Source organism: Chlamydotis macqueenii, chromosome 11 (assembly GCF_036417535.1).
Source record: "Chlamydotis macqueenii isolate bChlMac1 chromosome 11, bChlMac1.mat, whole genome shotgun sequence".
In the NCBI taxonomy this organism is placed as follows: Eukaryota; Metazoa; Chordata; class Aves; order Otidiformes; family Otididae; genus Chlamydotis; species Chlamydotis macqueenii.
Window position 1 is genome coordinate 8,419,631 of NC_141566.1, and position 19,783 is coordinate 8,439,413.

At 44.2% G+C, this 19,783-nt stretch overlaps 1 protein-coding gene across 3 annotated transcripts in view; it reads right to left on the reverse strand.

Moving 5' to 3' along the window:
* Window positions 1–5,478, reverse strand: part of MTM1 (myotubularin 1) — a 46,062-nt gene extending 40,584 nt beyond the window's left edge. For 2 of the 3 annotated variants that reach the window (XM_086756618.1, XM_086756616.1), the window contains exons 1-2: window positions 5,429–5,478; window positions 2,842–2,997 (exon numbers count right to left, since the gene is read on the reverse strand). The gene's annotated coding sequence lies outside the window, so the exon portion shown is untranslated. Of the gene's footprint in view, window positions 1–2,841; window positions 2,998–4,526; window positions 4,733–5,428 lie in introns of those variants that run through there. The other variant, XM_086756617.1, reaches the window with a different exon arrangement.
* Window positions 5,479–19,783: the final 14,305 nt, after the last annotated feature.

Below are 19,783 nucleotides of genomic sequence, written 5' to 3' on the forward strand. Positions count from 1 at the left end.
AAACAGCGAGAGGAAGAGGCTCTGTTAAACTACTTAAGAGAACATTTATGATTTCTTACCATCAGAGTTCGAGGGTAAATCACGCCTATGATGTATGCCAACAGACCACCTCTGCATATCAAGTCATAAGCTTCAACCTGCACTTATTCCAGAGTGGATCTTTGGAGTCAACACGGATCGCTACATCATGGAAACCCCCATTTCTTCTTTACCGTCACAGTCATAGAGTGTAATCCAAGTGTAATCTCTTAGTAACGGAGTCTGCACCCTCAGGTGGATCCTCATGATTCTACCTATCTGAGACCAGATTATGCCACTACTGTGTCCTCTCCCTTAAGGTCTAAATGATATTATTCATTCACATGCACTTACTAAATCTACATTTTCCAGGGAAACCATACGAGCTTTCAAGTCTCTTTGAAAGATTTCTCAATTCATGCCATAAATAGAACACAAAAACCATGCCAGCAGTATTCCTCAATGGAATACTGTGCATGTAGAATCCATATTAGTATTTGCCCTTCTGCACTGAAGTTTCTAAGTCAGTTAACCAAATTCATCAGTAATGCATTATAAAAAAATTCTGCATTCTACAAAAAAAAAAAAAAAAGTGTCACTTAGAATAAAAATCTTGCAATCTGGAGCTACCTGTTTGCTAAATGTCAATTCTCCACCAGGCTTCCTGCTTTTAAGGAAAATGCACTCCAGAATCTCTCATGCTGCCAATTCTCTGCTAGACTGTGAATGGCAAGCTGTACAACTCTGTACAGACTGCTGAATTTGTTTGCAAAGAATCAGAAATGCTCCCACTCCCAGAAAAAGCATTCCCTTGTTCCCTAATGTGCCCTGTATTTGAAACGGCAAGTCATTGTCCCTGAAGGACTCAATATGAACACGTGCAAATGAACAAAAGTTCACAACAGTCAAGTGACTGCTAATTCTACAAACAAATTAGAAACGCACCAACTGTGTGCCCACTCCTATTTTATGGGCTCGCGGTACCAGCTAGTTCTGAATATATTAGAAGAAAGATCTCGCACTAACAAAAAATAAAATCCTGGCAATGAAGTTCTACAAATGGCAGCAAGTAGCAACAGCTTGGCAGAAAGTCTGGCAAATATTTTCTCAGTGCCACTAGATCCTATGCACTTCTATGTATATGTTTCTTTAAAAAAAAAAAAATCTTGTAGTTTGTACAGGGAAGCCAGGTATTGAACAAAGAGTTGCTGGAAGTAAAAAAATCTTCAGCTCTGTCTCGATTGATATTTCTGCTCTCTTCATTTGAAGATTTTCTTTTAGCGTCTTAACTTCTCATGGAATTTGACTCTCACTCTATTTTCAAAGTAAATCACAACTTCCAACAAGACCTAATTGCTTCATCCTTTCAAATTATATTGAAAACGTAGCTTGGGGTGATATGTCTGGCTCTTATCCTGGATAGCTTTCTTGTAAGAGAATTACAAGCTGTCTCACAAAGAGAGATGGTACAGTAGGACATGTGCCATCATGGACACTAAGTAACTTATCTGCTGATGGACTCTGATCTGTTAGTTAGATATTTCTCATGCTTTACATCACAGTAACAAGAAAAAGCAGCACCTGGTTCAGTAATAATAAATTCAATTACTTGCTAAGGCTGTTTTCTAGCAATTGTCAGAGGTCTATTCCTTGTAATTTATGCTGCCCACTTGTACTTGCTTATTGTTTCTCCTGTATTTGTTCTACACATAATATCTTTCTCTTGCCATGATTACCTTTTCTTCTGACTTTTTCTTAATTTTTCCTCTGGTAACTGAGCTCTAAAGTGGAGGTTTAGTCAAGTGAGTGGATCAAAGAAACTAGTAGTTTTTCCCTCTACGCATGTACAGCAGGTAGCTGTTAAACCCAGCTAGATTAGCTGGCATGACAGAAGTGAGAGGGTTTTTTTAGGAACCATTTGTCACATTACCTCTAGAATCAGCATTACATCTGTAGGAAACCTATGCCTGAAGGCTGATCCATGGTTTTCTAAACCCACCCAGTCTATTTTCTCTACTCTGCATCGCCGGCAGGGAATGTATACCTCCCACATTGTCAAAAGCTGATGTGGTTGACAGGAAAGCCTATGGGATAGCAAACACAGCTTCAAAGTTTTCTATTAAGAAGCTTTCAGTTGCTCTCTGCTCATTCGTCTTGAAAGATATCCCCTTAGGCCACTGTAGTTCTATTGCTAAAGATTTAACTGATGATTCCACAACAGAAACGGAAATTGTATCTGTTATACAATGATACACTGTATGAAAAAAAAGACACTGTAACAATTAAAATAACATCCCCTACTCAGGCTTTCCTCCAACTTTCCTTTGAGAACATGTACAACCAATGCATCGGACTCATTCCTCTTTGATCTGCTGCGTTCAGTTCACTCTTCTACAGCACGAGTTGCTCCTCGGAATGCATACAATACCACGGAGAAAGTGCCATTCTGAGTTTGCCTCCATCTAAAAAGGAGTGGACTAAGGACTACGATGAAGTCATCCACAAACCATTCTTTGCTTCAGACTATGACCATCCTGCCTACGTCATTCATGGGGCAGCACCGTATTTCTGGGTGTGCTCTCCTTCAAGTAACAGGCAGGTACCTTGCTGGGCACAGGAAGTCTGATACTTGAGTACTCCACATCTGCCTATGTATGTTAGGCATTAATGGGTCCAGTCACACCACAAAGAGTTTCTGGCATACAGCCTTTCCGTTCACTGTACACAACAGCCCAGCTACACACCCATTAGATAGATTTTGTTGAAAAACACATACCCCCATCTTACACAAAAGTGTAACTCAACCTACTTGAAAATACGTACTTTTGTTTTCTCTTGCTCAGAAGCCTCCAGGTTTAATAAGTCATTTCAGTTGTAGAAGACATACAGAGAGCCACTTCAGTGCGAGATGAGAGGACAACAGTGTGTTCATTCCTTCAACTTCCAAACAACATTTGACTTCTGTGCTGTAGCTGGTCCCTGACAGGAATGGGACAGGTAGGAAGACATTGTTAGCACTGCCAGAATATTTCAATTGACATTACTTTTTAAAAAACTTCAGAAAGGAAGCAAAACCCCAGAACAGTTGTTACTAAAAACATTCCAGAGAAAGGAAACAAACACTACTAGTTCTTTTTATGTTTTACCTTGTGTCAGGAGGTTTGGCATCAAGCAGTTGGAACTGAGAAGAACTTTCTCTTCTAAAACTTTAAGATGCAGTTTTGAAAAGTTTCTGATGTGTAAATCTCACACAGACTTTTAACTATGCTTATGTTCCCCATATATATTTGGGCATTTTGCTGCACACAGTTAAGGATTTCCTATTTCATCCCTTCCCAAAGAATACTGCCATTTATTTGTTTCTCTTCTCAAATACAATCAGGAATGACTTTCATATGAAAACAGCTATATAACTTGGTGAAGTCAGAAGGCATAGATCATGAAACAAAACTTATTATTACATGATTCAAGTTCTTAGAAAATTGGTACATTATCTCCTTTAAAACAACACACACAACATTAGAGATTTACAGTTACTTCACAATAGTTAATTTAGAATACAAGATTAATTTATTGTTAGCTAACACTGTAACTGTACACGTCAGGAATACATTAATACTAGAATTTGCTCAACCTCAATGATGCTACAAGGCCATCTCCCAAGTACTTCTTCTGGAAGTTTCCTTCTGACCAAGCATAAAATGACAAACAGTGCAAAAAAAGGAAAATTCTGCATTTTATTGAAAACATCTCTGTATCTCATCTCTTGCGATGCTTGCCACACAATGAAGCTACACACAGCCTCAAAAGTTCTGTGTCAAGGCTTGTTGCACTTACCAACTTTGCTAATAACTGTACAGCCTAGCTTTTTTAACCACCTAAATCACAAGTTAACATTAAAAAGAAAACCACAGCAGGAAGGAGGTTCTGGTTTTGCACAGTGCTAATCCTTTACCAGGAGACACCTGCCCCTCAAGTCTGGTTAATGCTAAACAAATATGTGACTACTAGCAAGCAATGAGCACAGTACTGCCCAAAACCAGCTATTATGCAGTAAGGCCGAGGTACTTTTAAAACATCTATAGTTTTGACTAGTATCTATCACGACAAGTCAGTCTACAGGCCAACCGCAAAACATCTAACATCTACACAATTCTAAAAATGAATTTGCCTATGTTGCTTTCTATAGTATCAAGAAAAATGGGGTTTTCTCTGAAAATAAAAAAAGCTAATACCCTTCTTATGCTCTTAATTACACATACCTGTGGAAAAAAAAACAACAAACCAATCCACCACCAACCACACAAAGTAGGAACGATGCTTTTTGACTGCCATAGCACACAGTCCAGCAAGCAGAAACAGTCTTTCACCATCAAGAGTCATTTCTTCTTCTAAATCAACTAAAAACGTTTGCTCTCAAATGGAAGGTTTCAGCTTCTCAGCTATGAACGCTGAAAGAAGTCACACACTTCAGAACAAAATTTAAGACAGTCAGAAACGAGTATTACCGTGTCTTAAAAGTCTGAAAGTGAATAAAGAGCACTCGGAGTATTTTCATATCACAGGAGATAATTTCTTTTAACAGGAACGGTAAAAATTACAGTTCAAAAGGTGCCTCTGCTGAGCCACGGCGCTGAGCTATGCGCTCCAGCATCGCTCCCGCACGGATTCAGCGCATCAGGGCGCGAGTCAGGAGGAACCCAACAGCCACCAGCAGCCCCGGCAGCCCGGTCCCACCGGCAGCCCGGTCCCACCGGCAGCCCGGTCCCCCACCGGCAGCCCGGTCCCCCACCGGCAGCCCGGTCCCACCGGCAGCCCGGTCCCCCACCGGCAGCCCGGTCCCCCACCGGCAGCCCGGTCCCACCGGCAGCCCGGTCCCCCACCGGCAGCCCGGTCCCCCACCGGCAGCCCGGTCCCACCGGCAGCCCGGTCCCCCACCGGCAGCCCGGTCCCACCGGCAGCCCGGTCCCCCACCGGCAGCCCGGTCCCCCACCGGCAGCCCGGTCCCACCGGCAGCCCGGTCCCCCACCGGCAGCCCGGTCCCCCACCGGCAGCCCGGTCGCCCACCGGCAGCCCGGTCCCCCACCGGCCGCTTCGCATGGGCAGGTGACCGCGGCAGGGTGGGCACCGCGGGAGTGCCGAAGCGCTGCAGGCAGCGAGGGGGGTCCTTCGCAAAAGCCTCCGGCAACACCGGGAAGCGAAGAGGCAGGGGACGGGGCAGGCGAGGTGAGCCCTGCCCTGAGGGAGAGGGGCTGGGCCGGACAGAAGGCCCCGAGCCGGCGGCAGCCCCCGCCGAGGCACGGTGGGGTGGGAGAGCAGGCCAGGGAGGGGCTGGGAGTGTGGAGACAGGTACAGGGCCGGACCCGCCGGGGTGGCCCCGCTGCCCGGCCCGGACCCCACGGACACTCACCGGGAAGGAGCCTCTCTCACCGTCGCGGGCCCGAGTGCGGCGCCCAGCGCTCCCCGCCCCGGCCCGCCCCGCCTGCTCACGTGACGGGCCGGCGCCCGCGCCACCCGGCGGGGCGGTGGCGCGGAGCCTGCCGGGAGCTGTAGTCCGCGGGCGAAGCCGCGGGGCATGCCGGAAGTTGTAGGCCTTGGGGGGCGGTGGCGGGAAAAGGTGGCCGGGGACTGTGAGGAGGCGTTCCTGCCTCGGGACTGCCTGCAGCGCCCTGCCCCTCCGAGCGGAGGTTTGCTGAATAAAACAGCTGGGAAAAAAAGGAGGAGAATGAAAGGAAAACAGGGAACATAAAGTTGATCAAGCTGATTGATTAATCAATGGCTGTTAATGGTCAGAGGCATCCCAGTGGCCCAAGCCTCCTGGATGCTTCCTGACTACAAATAAAAACTGATAAGAAGTAAAAAGAATCTGGTGATGGAGATACTAGGCGGATTATTCATGCAAGATTTAAAAAAATGAAAAAAATTCTTTTTAAAGAGGCTCATTGCCGCCGTACAAAGAGTAGCTGTGTACATCTAGAGGGCAGGGTGGTGACTTGGGGGCCCTTTGCTGTCTGATGCCGTGTGGTCTCAGGAGAAGAGAATCTGTGATATTAAAAGTATTTTTGATGTTGCAAAACATATTTTTGAGTTACAAAACAACTGTGTCCGGCTTCCCCAGTGGTGTGGCTGGCTCTAACTTGTTCCCCTGGCAGTGGAGGGACAATGCCTCTCCCTGCTCTCAGGACTGCATACCACAGAAGAGCTGATCAAAGACAAAAAAATAAAGAAAAATAATATCAAACCAAAGTAACCTTGGACTTCTTCATGATCCCAAGTGATTAGGAGCTTCATATTCTGTTCAACCCAGACCTGGCAGCTCCAGCAGCACCCACCTCACACAAGCGCAGTGCGGGTGCTGGCTCCTTTGGGAGGAAGATTGTCACCTGCCAGTTTGTGAGCATCACACCAACCATCACTTTTCTGTATCTTCCTGAAAAAGTCTTTCTCCAGTTTAATTTTGCCACTCTTTGTTGTCTATGAACAGAGTTACACCATCTGAAGAGCCGACTCTGAGCTAAAGGCGCTTTGAGGTGAACCATGCATTTGTACCAGACAAGATGTACTTCCAGAAGGAGCCCAAAGACAATAATTCTAAAATTTTATTAATTACTTCTAGATGTCTCCTTTACTATCAAAAATTTACATCTGGAATTCCCAAAACTTTAGAAAATCAAAATGAAAAATAAACACAAGAATATTGCACTGGTGCTTCTTATGATGGAAAAAATGTTTCTGGAGTAAAACATTTTTTTCTACAACAAGCATGGAACTGTTTGGTTTACATTAACAAGCAGCAGAAGCCAGCAGTGAGCAAAAGCAAATGAAATGTTAGTTCACCTCCCTCACGCAGGTAATCTTGTCCATTGTCTTCTGGTATGATATGTCTTTGCTGCTGACATCATCCTTTCAGTAAAGATTAGGTAGAAAATCACAGATGCAATTTTAAAGTCTTGCTTTGATTTATTCGAGTGTGGTATTTCTAACTGTAAATCATAAATCAATATATTGATTTATATATATACATTTACATGTATAGGTATATATTTATTTGTCTACATAAACGTGTGTGTATACTCGCAGAGGATCCTTATTATTTGATCATTCATTCAAGGTTTCAGTCAGATCACATTTCAAAGCTTTTCTCTGACATCATGAAAACTAGAAAGATTTTTTTTTTTCCTTACTCATTTCTGACACTTCATGGCTCAGATCACTAAAAGTGTTCTCCACAAATTCTCTCATAAATTTCTTCACATCAGTTTTGTTCTAGATATTTTCCAACCTGGCTTATGCCCCTTGCATTTCTTCAAAAAGACAAAGCCTCAAAAAGCCTCTTGCTCATATGACCTTTAATGATCACAACTACTATTGAATGCTAATCTGTCAAGTTAAATACTCTCCACCCTTGTTCAGTGACTCTGTCCTCTCCCTTTTCTTCCTCCTACATTTCTAAGCCACCTACTGCCACGTTTTTTTAGGGACTTTTTTCTGACATGCCTTCTAGCACCCAGTAGATATTAACCAGGCTTTTCCCCTTGGTCACTCCTCTGGTCACTCTGTGTTTTATCCCCAGGTAATTTGTACTACAACCACAGTTCAAACAACAATTTCCACTCAGATTTTTCACAGCTATGCCTCGTCACTGCAGAATGGCATGCTTTCCTAACTAAACTCTTGGCTTGTATCTCTATTACCTTCTTATGATCGTTCAGTGGGACTTCACCTTCTGCTGCATGCAGTCGCAAACGCCCCATGAGTCCCACACCTGCATGGTCAGATGCCTGAATATGATGTGAACTGGAAGAAGTGTGCTTTGAGTCACCTGTCTGGTGATTCACCTGATGGCTATTTGGATCCGCAAGAGCATACGTTATTAAAGTTTTGTGTATGAGGGGGGTTCTGGGATGTTTAGGCTGCTCTGTTTCTGAGCCTGGTCTTCGTTCTTTTGTATTGCAGCATATGGTGCCTGGTCGTAAGCAGCCCAGACAGCACACAAATACTCCAGCCTCCAATCCCTGGACCATCTGGATAAAAACTGGTTAATTGACAACCCTAATGTCATTTTAAGCTCAGTGTAGTTAAAATAGTGTTGAGTCTTCTCCCACAAGTACTCTCTACTTTATCTATTACACTACTATCTGCCTGTATGTAATCATCTTTGACTCAGACCTTTCCCTAGTCCTTTATGTTCAGGCTACATCTAGACCTGCCCATATAGTTAAACCTCCCATCTTCTCAGATCTCAATTACTGCATCATCCTTTCCTTTGGCCTTGGAAAATATAACCTTGTCTTGCTCATACTTACTGAGAACACTGCTATAAAGACCATTTTTCTTAGCCTGTCAGTTTTACCATGTTATTCCTCTCTTTTCATCCCCGTGCTGGCTCGGCCTACTCTATCATGTCGATCCTTAGCTACATGCCTTTACTTTGAAAGGCCTTGGTAGCCTGTCTTCATCTTAACTTGCCACTTCCATTCACCGCTGAGATCTAACTGCAGCTCCAGTTGGCTCACAATGCCAGTTTTCACAGCCCACTTGTAATACATTTAAACAGCTTCTTTTGTGCATTCTTTTGGCTGCCTTTTAGTTACAAGGATCCTACAAACAGCACAAAAGTTACTGATAATTTTTCTTCAAAACTCTCCTTGAAACTTTATTTCAGTGTCACATTTCTTTATGCTGCCTCTCCTGTTTATATTCCTCAGTTCTCTCATTTTGTACTTTGTAAAGCTCTCAGGGAAGGACTTTCTGTTGATTCTCATCCATAACAGGTTCTTGTAGCACTATGGCAGTGCAAAAAATAAACACACATGTAGAACTGAGATGACAGGGAGAATCTGAGTATTATGAGAGTGATGACAGCAAAGTGCAATTTGGGAGCATAACCACACCTGACAATAATATTAACTTGTTTTCATACTATTCTGGAAAGTGAGAGGGCAAAACTAAGTGGAAATGGAGAGTCTGCATCTTTAAATCAAGAACATAGGTCAAGTTAAAGTTGATTAATATCCATCTACCTCGCAACAATTTTCGCTTGGTTGTAGTTACTGTTCTGACAGATAAAATGGAAAAGACAATGCAGTGTTAACTGTATCATACATACATAGGTATGTCTGCATGTTCACATGTATACATTTTTTTTCCTTTTATGAGTTAGATATTAGAAAATACGTGGTACGTCAGTAACTCTTCTGCTTTTCTAGTAGTGTCACTGACACCCTTTGTCTCCTATTATTGCCCTTTGCTTACTAACTTTGTGTTTATTTTTGTCTCCATTAAATAAAGACTGCCAGATTTAATTCTTTTAAGCTGTACTTTAAGACCTCTTTAACCTATTTCTATCTAGCTTTTCTCTCAATTAGCCTAATTGTTTCTTTATCAAGTAACATGTTACCAAATAAAACACCTATAGCACCCTGAAAAAAAAAATCTGCCCCTTGCTGCTTGACTCACAATAGCAATAAGGTGAGTTATGCAAGAGGCTTGTTGTATTTCTGGATCCTGCGACTCCCAAGGGCTGGAAATAGCAATTGTATTTTGGGAACCGTTTTCAGAAACCCTGACTGAATGTGCACACTTGTTATCGTGAAATCAGGCAGATGCTAGCTTTCAGATACCTAGGTTTTGCGTGCACAGTACTGCTGTCACCAAAACCTGGCACATGGCAACTGAAGCAAACATATACATATATGTGTATATATACACGAGTATATATATCTACACATCTGCTGTGACTAGTAGACAGATACCTCCTATTAGATGCTGATTCTTTGCCTTCAAAGACAGAGAAAATTAGTATCAGGTACTTGCTGATTCTATATTTAGGTAGAAAAAAAATCCCCATTTTCTCCATGCAAATATTAGAAGCAGTTAGTGTGTTTTATTTGAGAAATAGCTGCATTTCACAGGGAGGCAAACTCATTCTCACATGTATCATACCTAATTTGCATAGTAAGTAAAAGGTTTAAGAGAACTGGAATGAAATTGGATGAAAAGAACCAAACAAATGGAAGTTAGTAATATCCACTGAATTACCAGAATTGTTAGTAGAATTAATTTTTTTTTGTACTGTCAGAAACACGCCCCAAATTAAGAGAAATAGAAGAAAAGCCTCTTAAATTAAATAGCACACAAAGGAATAAGCTTCCAGTGCACTTAAATGTAAATTGCAACAGCAAGTGACCTGCTAAGTGTGTAAATATAGTTCATAAAACAGAAGGACCTTTTAGACTAATACCTGTTAAGTGCTTTGCTCTGTGCTCTGAAGTTCTCTGAAGGGCTGAAGTCTCGTTTAAATCCCCAAAAAAACTCTAGTGACACAGGGCAGCTGGGACTACAGCAGTGAAGTGGTTGAAGTTAAAATACTTTGTGAAAGTACAGCATGTTGGCATCAAACAGTTTTATCAGTGTAAAAAAACGGTGTAAAATGGAACCCCCAACATGCTCCTTCTACTGTTAAGGTCCACACATGAACAACTTAAACTACAGTAGTGTCTAAATCACTTAAAATTCAGCATGTAGGAGTTATTTTAAACATTGTTTTAAATATGCCAATGAGCGCAACAGAGATGGGCTAACATGCTCTATTCAGAAATATTCTTTGTTTTTTAGTACAAGAGTCACACCAGCTAATAGGGCAGGAAAGGAGAGATTTTCACTAGCATTTCCTGTTCACAGTTGAATATTTGTTCCTTCTGAAAACACAGTACAGCCCCTCTCAGCTATCATCCCTCAACAAAGAGGAGTTAGCTTTAAAATTCAGACAAGCTCCGGGCAGTAGACTGCGGTTGCTGAACAGTGAAGAATCCCAGGGTCGCAGGACCAGACAGAGAGCCTGCAGAAAGATCAGTGCTGGGAAAGCCCTTCCTCTTTCCTCTTTAGAAACATGCATCTGTTTAGATCAGAAGATACTTTTGGCTGATTTCCATGATAGTCTGTGGTGTCATATTGTCAACAGAAGTGACTGCTTATGCAGGATAGGAAATCAATGAGTTGGCAAGCCATTCCAGGCACCACTACCCACCAGAGCTTTACTGATTTCTCTCTCTAAAACCCTGTTGATCCATTAATTCTGAAGAAACTCTGCACTCTCAGGTGTTGGTGATGAACTTCAGGTTGGATCCAAGCCTGTGTCAGTAGAGGCTGCCAATGCATAGCTAGAGGAATTGAGAATATGGTTTCTTTTGCATTCTCCAAAGCTCATGCTTTATTGATTTTGTTTTAGTTCAAATTTCCCCTGACTACATTTTGTAGGGAAAATGGATCTAATCTTGTTATTTTAAGATGTTATTCTTTATAATAAAAAAGAAAACCCATCACCATAGTCAGTTTGCCTAAATACATCAGGGTAGGGAGAAGAGAAACTGGGTTTCAGATGCAATTTTCTTTCCCATTGTTAGAGAAAATTGGCATTTATTGGCAGGATTAAAAACAACGGGCATTCCTGGTGTTAGCAAAAATCTCCATTGAAGCAGTCAATGAAGGTCTTTCTTTGTCTTAACTCCTGTAGGACCAAGGATCATTCCCGTGGGACTGAAAGAGCCATGCTGCTGTGGATCAGCTGGCCCCGCTCATCTTTGCACTCTGGTGAGTAGGGGAAAATAATTTTATTACGAAGCAGAATTTCTTTAGTTGATCTAATGAGTGAAACAAAACCTCCCTCGGCTCTGCAAAATCACTGAGACAAGCGGGGTCTGTGGAAGCCCTGAGTATCACATCAGATGCTGATACAGGTTTCTTCAGACAATTAGCAAAGCTTCAAGCAGCCACCTGAAAGAAATGATAGCTTTTATTGGAGCTAATGTAGTAATTTCTTCCATGAAGCTTCTTGTGAATAATTCTTGCTGGAAAAATTGTACATGATTTCTTTTCATTTATATTTTAATGCAATTTATTATACAACAGCGACCTCCATTCAGGGTTCAGAAGATCAGAGTACTTAGAGTAATCTCCACAGCACTTTGTATCTCCAGCTACAGCTTACATTCACAGCATGAAAAGAATAAGAAGTTAATGTACCAAATCAGAAAGTCTCTGTGTGGCAGTGTTAATCTCAGTGTAGAGTTATTATTTATTAGTAGTATTATGGTAGCGTCTAGAGACCAAGCCCTCTTTGTGTTGGGCACTGCATAAGATACACAAATAATAGATTTGCTCACTAGAATAGCTCACAGTTTAAGTTTGAGGATGATTTGAGGATGTGGACAAGAGGTACTGCAGCGATCATTACTGCCACAGCCAGAGGCAAAACTCTGTGGATGCTGACACCAGAAATAAAATTACCTACTGGCAGACAATTAAAATGAAAACATTATTCTGCGATGAGACCTCAAGGAGCAAGAAGATGGAAGGAGCCTCCCTGTCTGATTTCATGCCAGGCCAAGCGTGGTTGCAGATGGTGTCTTGCTACGCTCTTGGGTACATTAGCCATACATAGGAAGCTCAAGAGGTGTCAGGTGTTTGAATTTCTAAACCAGTCGATCATGCAGATGTTCGCAAGATGAAACAGTGGGTAAAATGGTGAAGCAGTTACATATTCCTGTGAGTTAGAGAGTGCTGGAAAATCGTGTGCCTGTGATGGTAGAGCTACGCATGGCTTAGCATGTTAGCTTTTGGCATAGCAGCTGGAAATGTGGGCAAGTTTTCTGGCTTACATACTGGTAACCATTCCAGGATGCAACCACCTTTTCCTGCTACCTCTAGTAAATAACATTCGGCTCCTCTCTGTGGAATGCTGTATTCATATCACAACTCAATTTCAGCCAGTCTCCTCCGAGAATGAGTCTGATGCAATCATTTCTATGTGTGCCTGAGCACCCCCCCACTAGATGATTTTGAACTGTTGGTTGTTTGTACCAAATTCAAAATACACTAGGAGTCTCAAGATCAGTTTCACACAGTAGAAAGCCAGGGAGAAAGGGGGTTGCTTTCCAAATACTCACCAGTTCACGTCTTAGAGTCTTGGATTCCCATCAACCATTCTTTGCAGCCAGACATGGCAGTCCACAGGCTATCATCATGTGTGTGAAGGACTATGTGAAGAAAATAAAGGAAATTTATTGGTGTGTCAGCAGATATTAAAAAAAAAAAACCAAGAAAAAAAACCAAACCCAAACAAAACAAAAAAAAAGCATACCTTAGTTAAAAAGCCAGAACAGCTTTAAATGCCAGATCTGTAAGAAATCACTTCCACTGTTCGGGGAAAAAAAAATGGCCAAGTAACACGTTAAAGCAGAGTTGTGAATTCAAGAGCAGCTAGATGCCTTCTTGGAGTAGTCATGTAGCTGAACAGCATGAACTCAATCTCTGAGTGGCTGCAAATAATTACAAATGCACAATTGCCCATACAAATTGTGAGACACTAACAAAGCACTAATTTGCCAGGTAGATTCGGAGCGTGGCCTGAAATTCATTGGTGGAAAAACTCATTTCCCTTTTCAACAAGGGATTGGGTTCTCAGACGCTCAAGCAACAAAACTCAGCCTGTTGCAGCCAAGCATTTATGAGTATTTAGTTTAAATTTTCCTTTGGATACTCACCTGCTGCAGGCAGCAGGAACTGCTGCTTTTGGCCTGAAAAGGCCAGCTGTGGGGTAATCTGCTTTGCACGGTATTTGCTGTGTAGGGAGCAGGTGCTGCGGGAGGCTGCTACCATACCAGGAGGCGCTTTGATCTGGTTGACACAGTAAAGCAAAGACATGGGACTAATAATAACACTTGTCACTTTTACAGTCCTAGTTGCTCAAAGCACTTTATCACTGTTAACCAATTACCCCTCAAACTATCTCTGTGGAAGAGGAACTATTTTATGGCTAGGTAAACTGAGGTGCAGAGCTTGGCTGGGATGCTAGCAGCCTCTGATTCACAGTGACGAGCACACCACTGATCTAGGAAGCCTCCCCAAATGAAGGAAAGGGCTCTGTGGAGCAGCGAAGGAGTACGCGATGGCAAATCAGCTGTGCAAACCCGCCCAGCCACGCTCCCAGCTCTCCACCATCAGAGTCCATTAAATTTCTGCATGTTCTGGCCTCAGCACAGGGAGGTGACCGTGCCACAGGATTTAGGAAAAGGTCATCCTGTGCAGAGGGGTCATTTGAGGCTGTAAGTGAATTCCTAGCCATAAAATCCATTTCCAGTGCATTTGTGCACCCTCTCACCCTCCTTCTACCACCATCTTTCATTTTGGGTTCGGCCCAGGTGATATTACATTCACAGCAGTCCCACTTTGGCAACGCGGCCATGGCCAGCCTGGCATTAGAGCGGTAATTCTAATGTGGTAATTACTATACTACGTGCTGCATTGGTATTAATACATTATTTCAACCATGGGTCATAAGCCAAAAAACTTAGCAGAGTACAGACCTGTAGTTTTGAGGCAGAAGTAGGACTCCACCTACTCTTCAGGATGCACAAGTGGCACTTTCAAAGAGTTTGTTGTCAGGAATATTGGCCAAGAAGAGGGAACCACACATTTTCACCATGAGCCCAGCCTCTCTGGCAGAGCGAGATGTGCCGTGTCCCAGAGCTGGGAACAAGGCGCTGAGTAAAGCAAAGAGCGGTGAAATCGATGGCTCATCCTCCACTGCCTACCTGCCGGGCTGCATGCTCTCCCTGGCCGGGATGAGCTAACTGGCTCTTGAGGTTGGAAAATTAAGACACCAAGGGGCCTGACTCACAGTCCCATTTTGCCCACAACAGGCCATACAGAAACAACCAGCTCATCCTCCCAGATCTGTAAAACTAAGCCCAAACTGGTGCACAGCAACCAACAGTAATACAACCCACAGTGCGCGAGACATGGCTGCCAGTCCTGCTTTACTACACTCGAAACATCCTGTTGGTGTCTGCCTGCCTCATTAGGCACTTAAATATCTTTGGGATTCGAGTCCTCAGCCTTTTGTGCCTCACGGTCTCCCACTGCTAATGGACATCATCAACTATCTTGAAAGGGCCCAGGAAAATAAATATATTTATTAAAGATTGTGAGGCTCAAACAGAGGGTTAATGGGAATCGCTTAGGCAAATAGTGTAGCCAGCTAATACGTGAAAGAGAATAATAATTTATGGGCTGAGAAGAGGAAGGGAGCACAGGTCTTGGTCTGCCAGGTAATTCTGTTTCCCCGGCTGCCGTACAAAGCCGGCAGGGCTGACAAGGAGCAGTCTGTAAACTTGAAACAAAGCATGTTTCTGCAGCTGGATAGAGTCAAGCACAGCTCTATATTAGCAAAGAAAAAAAACCAGATTTCACAATTTTATAGCTTCAGGCTGCTTTCCCCTCAGGGAGCGAGAATAGGCCGATCTCACCACCTCCTGCCGCTGCCCAGGGTCTGGTCTGTCCCAGCCATTCACCAAGTGCAGCACAGCTTCAGGACATGAAACCAAGCAGGGTCAGCACCCGGGTCCTTTCGCTCCTTGAAAAGGGATTAGGACAACATCAGAACAACTGAAATGTCCTTTTTTGATACAAATCCAACTTTGAGCTTAAAATGGCTTTTTTTTTCTTCTCCAACCAAATTGTTTAAATCTCAGACATTAAATTGCAGCATCATAAACCTCGATAAGGACAAAACCAACGTGATGCAGAAAACCCAGGAGCTTCTCACTGGTTTCTGGCTCTGACACATGTGAGACCGGCAGCAGGGTTCAGCCATGCAGCAAAGGGCCCTTGGGGCTGTGGGGACAAATCATTGCTGTAGCTGTAAGTTGTTTTAATTGACACGAAGCCGTGATGCAACCCAGACCACTCATGCCAACCTCGAGAAAAAGAAAAAAAAAAAAAAAATCCAACCGTCTCTACTTCCTGAGCTCAGGAAAGCAAAGAAACTGGGCTCTGTGTCCCCACGACGTGCATGGTCATGTGCTCTTGGCTACACAGAGGACACACAGCCCAACACAGACAGCCCAGTGCAAAAAGCCCAATGCACACAGCCCAACACCAACCCACACAGCCCAACGCAGACAGCGCGAGCCCTTGTTAGGTAAATGGCTGCCTCGGGCAGAGCGAGGATGAAAGCCAAGTCCCAGACATGCCGCGTAACGGAACAAGACGTGTATAAAGCAGCATTTTTGTTCTGCGCAGTGCTACAAAACCATTGAGTGAGCAGGGAGGGAGCAAAGAAACTGGCTGTGATTAACTACAGCTCTACTGGTTTCAGCCTGACTGCTTTAATAAGACGCCTTTGCCCGGTTTTATGCAGGATTGTACACAGGAGGCCTCTTGACCAGCAGGAGTCTTAAGTTCTCAGTAACTCGTGCAGTTGCCAACCAGTACTTGTGTTTTAGCTTGCCCAGGAGAGACTGTTATTGGTATTTAAAACACCTCACTCTCTTCCAGACTATTTTAATTTTTTTTTTTTTTTGAATTTGCTATATATACAGCAGGGACTAGAAGGTGAAACAGACATTAATTTGGCATTAAGCACCAAAACCTGAGCTCAGCCTGAATGCATGGCTGGGCAGATGTGCCAGGGCCAAGTGTCCCCCTAGGAGCGCGTGCCACCGGCCCTTCTGTGCAGACACACGGCAGGAGAGGAGCAGAGCCAGCGCAACGGCCAGCCGCTCGCCCTCACGCCTTCCCTCATCCTTGCCTGCCCTGCAGCCAGGTGCCAGCGCAGCGCGGGTGCTCTCCTGGGGCCAGCCTGCACATCTGCAGCACCTTTCCCACAGCCATTAGGGCTGGACCACGAGGCAAGTGCCAGCCTCTCGCCAGGTGCTCACTCCTGCTGCCAGACTGAGGTAAATCAGGGGTTACCCTGCTGCAGGCAGCGCAGCAGCTCCTGATTTACAACATCCTACACAAGAGGAGAACTTGACCTTACACTTCAACATCAGTGCAGCTGCCTTTGTTGAAAGCTTCTTAAGACAGACATGTAATCAATCCTGGAGAGCCACCGAGCAGCAGAGCTCATGTTCTGGATAAGTCAGGGCTAGGCTTCCCGGGGAAATTGCCTGATCCAGGCTCCTGTGATATCTATTCCTACGCGCTCCCTGCATACTTTCTGATAGGAATGAGTGTGGTTTTCTGTTTTGCCTTTGTCAAAAATGAGCTGCTTTAGATTAATACAATTCATAAAGAGAATTTTTCCGTAATAAGTCCAACTTACTTATTCTACTACCCTTTCAGACAGACAGGCTTTTAGTGAGCTCAGGTCTTTGGAAATTCTGGCCTTTATAGGCATTTTATGTTATTTTAGAATCCAAGAGGAAAAAGCTTATGCCTTGCCTCTGTTTTCATGGCCATAATTATGAGGGCAGTCTGGTGATGTAGCTTGTTTGGGAAATAAATGATAGCTTTCAACGACGAGTGCTGTCAGACACTTCATTCCTTGTAACTATTTTAGAAATCCAAATTAATTTTGCATTACCACAGCACCAGATGCTGCTCTTATTTATGCTTATGTAGGTCCCGTGCTACACCTTTGGGAGACCTATTCCATGTTTACACCGCCTGCGAGGCAGCCGAATTTGGCTCGTGGCGTTAGGTCTATGTACCCTTGTAGCGTGATCTGTTTGTCCAGTAAACGCAACGGGAGAACCGTGCAGGCGTATTTAGTCTTACTCCCACACTAGTTGTAACTATTCACCGCAGTGATATGGACATGAAATCAAAGGCAGGATCAGACTTTGGGCATTTTCACACTTTAAAGAGAGAAGAAAAGGGGAAGGCTAAGTACAGCCAAAGGTATTTTTCGTAGAACAAACCAATTTATTGTGATAGAGGCATTACCTGTTACAGCCTGACACCAACCAGAACTGCAGTGCTGGTGCTCCAGCTGCTGAAACGTTACCCTGCCGTCATCACGCCTTCACCCTGTGCATCCCAGCGCTCTGTGCTGCAGCCCCAGCTGCCCACTGACCTCAGGGAGAAGCAGCAGCCCAGCTCTCGGGCTGCAACCCAAGCAGAGCACTGGCCATTGCGGTTTTGTGCCAACCCCCCAAAAGATACGTTTAAGAATCAGCAGTTACAAGTACAACCAGAGACAGCAAGATAATAATACTGCTTAGTCCTGTTCTTCCAAGCTTGATACAGTCCTGACTCCTTGCAACACCTCTGTGGCAAGGGAGGATCACCACTGAGACATGAGGAACTGGGATACGGAGGGGTGAAAAGCTCCACCAGCTCAAAAGCTAGACAAAAAAAAAAACCAGCGTAAAAGAAGCAGGTACACAACTCAGACACAAGAAAAACTGTGTTCCGTAAATTCTGTGGGAAGCAGTTGGCTTTTGAAGACATCCCCCTTCAGTGTTTGCAACCCAAATCCTGCAGAACTGAAAAGCTGAAAGGTGCATTGACACAAGCAAACTGAAGAACAAAAAGAAGGCATTTTTGTTATTTTTGTTAATGTCCTAAAGAAACGTGTGTGTGGGCAGCAGCCTCCTCTGCCATCTGTGACTGCCGTGCTGCTGACCCGGAGGGGGTCGGGCGCTGCTGGCTCTCAGACCTGCGGTCAGACCTGCTGCTCCAGAAAGCAGCACAGGCCCAGCCGCAGCCAGCGCCGCTCCCTGGCAGGGCGCAGCTCACGACAGAAAAGCTGCTGAAACAGTGCCAACTTTCATAGTCAAACAAACTCACCTTTGTCCTCGCCACAGACGTACTCACAGGCGTTTCGCCCCCTCTCTGCTGTCTGGAGGCGAGTTGGCATTTCTGTCTCATTGAGACACTTGCAGTGTTTTACAGCCTGGTTTGGGCAATTGTTTGGTGAGGTTGATTTCCTTTGCTGGAAAAACTGGCTTCTTTCCTCCTCGCCCTGGTTTCACGCAAGTGCGTGCCATTCTCAAGACCAAGCTGGTTGGGGGTCATTCCCCTCGGAGCCTCTTGCATCATGAGGACCTACCTTTGCTATCACAAAGCCACACGGATCTCTGGCAAGGCCTGGGGTGGTTGTGCTTGGGAGAGATCTCCTGCCCACCTGAGCACCAGCAGCATAGCTTGTACCACACTCTTTTAAACCCTGACTGTCCCCTCTCATTTCTGACTTCAGTTGTTGTTTTTGGCCATCTGTCTCTGGAGAAAAGATTCTAGAAGGACCCACTCCAGGGTGGGCATGACCTTGCCAAATGCCTCCCTTCAGCAAGGACCAATTTGAGGGAGAGATCCCTCACAGACTTCCTCAGGTTCACCGTGCCCACATGTCCCATGGCCGGGACAAAGGGCAGCACTGACACGTCTTCTCCACCAGCCCTTGGAAGCTGGGGCAGTGTCTGGCTCTGTTTAAACGAGGGAACTTTAGCTAGAGATTCTATTTGTGCATTTATTTAAGATTGCTAAAATTTTCCTGTTCTTTTTCACTCCTCACCTCCCCCAGGGCAGGCACCAGCTCTCCCATCAGACGATTTCTGTGTCAAAGGAGTGAAATGCTGTACTTGCCATCACCCTCGCAGGCATCGCTTAACAAGCAAGGTGGGACTGTGCCGTAGCCCCCCCAGCCTTCCTCACAGCTTTATTTTCTGATGGGCCAACAGATAGAGGCATTTGTAAACAAGAACTGTCGCTTAAATAAACATCATGCTATGTAAAAAAACAGATTAATTTCACGTTCACATATAATTACACAGGAAAAGGAGAGAGGACCTAACAAATCCCATCTTAAAATAAAATTAAAGCCTACTTCAATTCTTCATCTAGCTCGTTTCTTCTACTAAGAGCACACGCATTTGTACATGTTATTATATTGACGTTGTAGCATCCTGGACAAATCAAATTAATTCAAATATCTGCAGGTACAAAATGTTGTAGCTGAGAAATGAGCACATAAAGTATA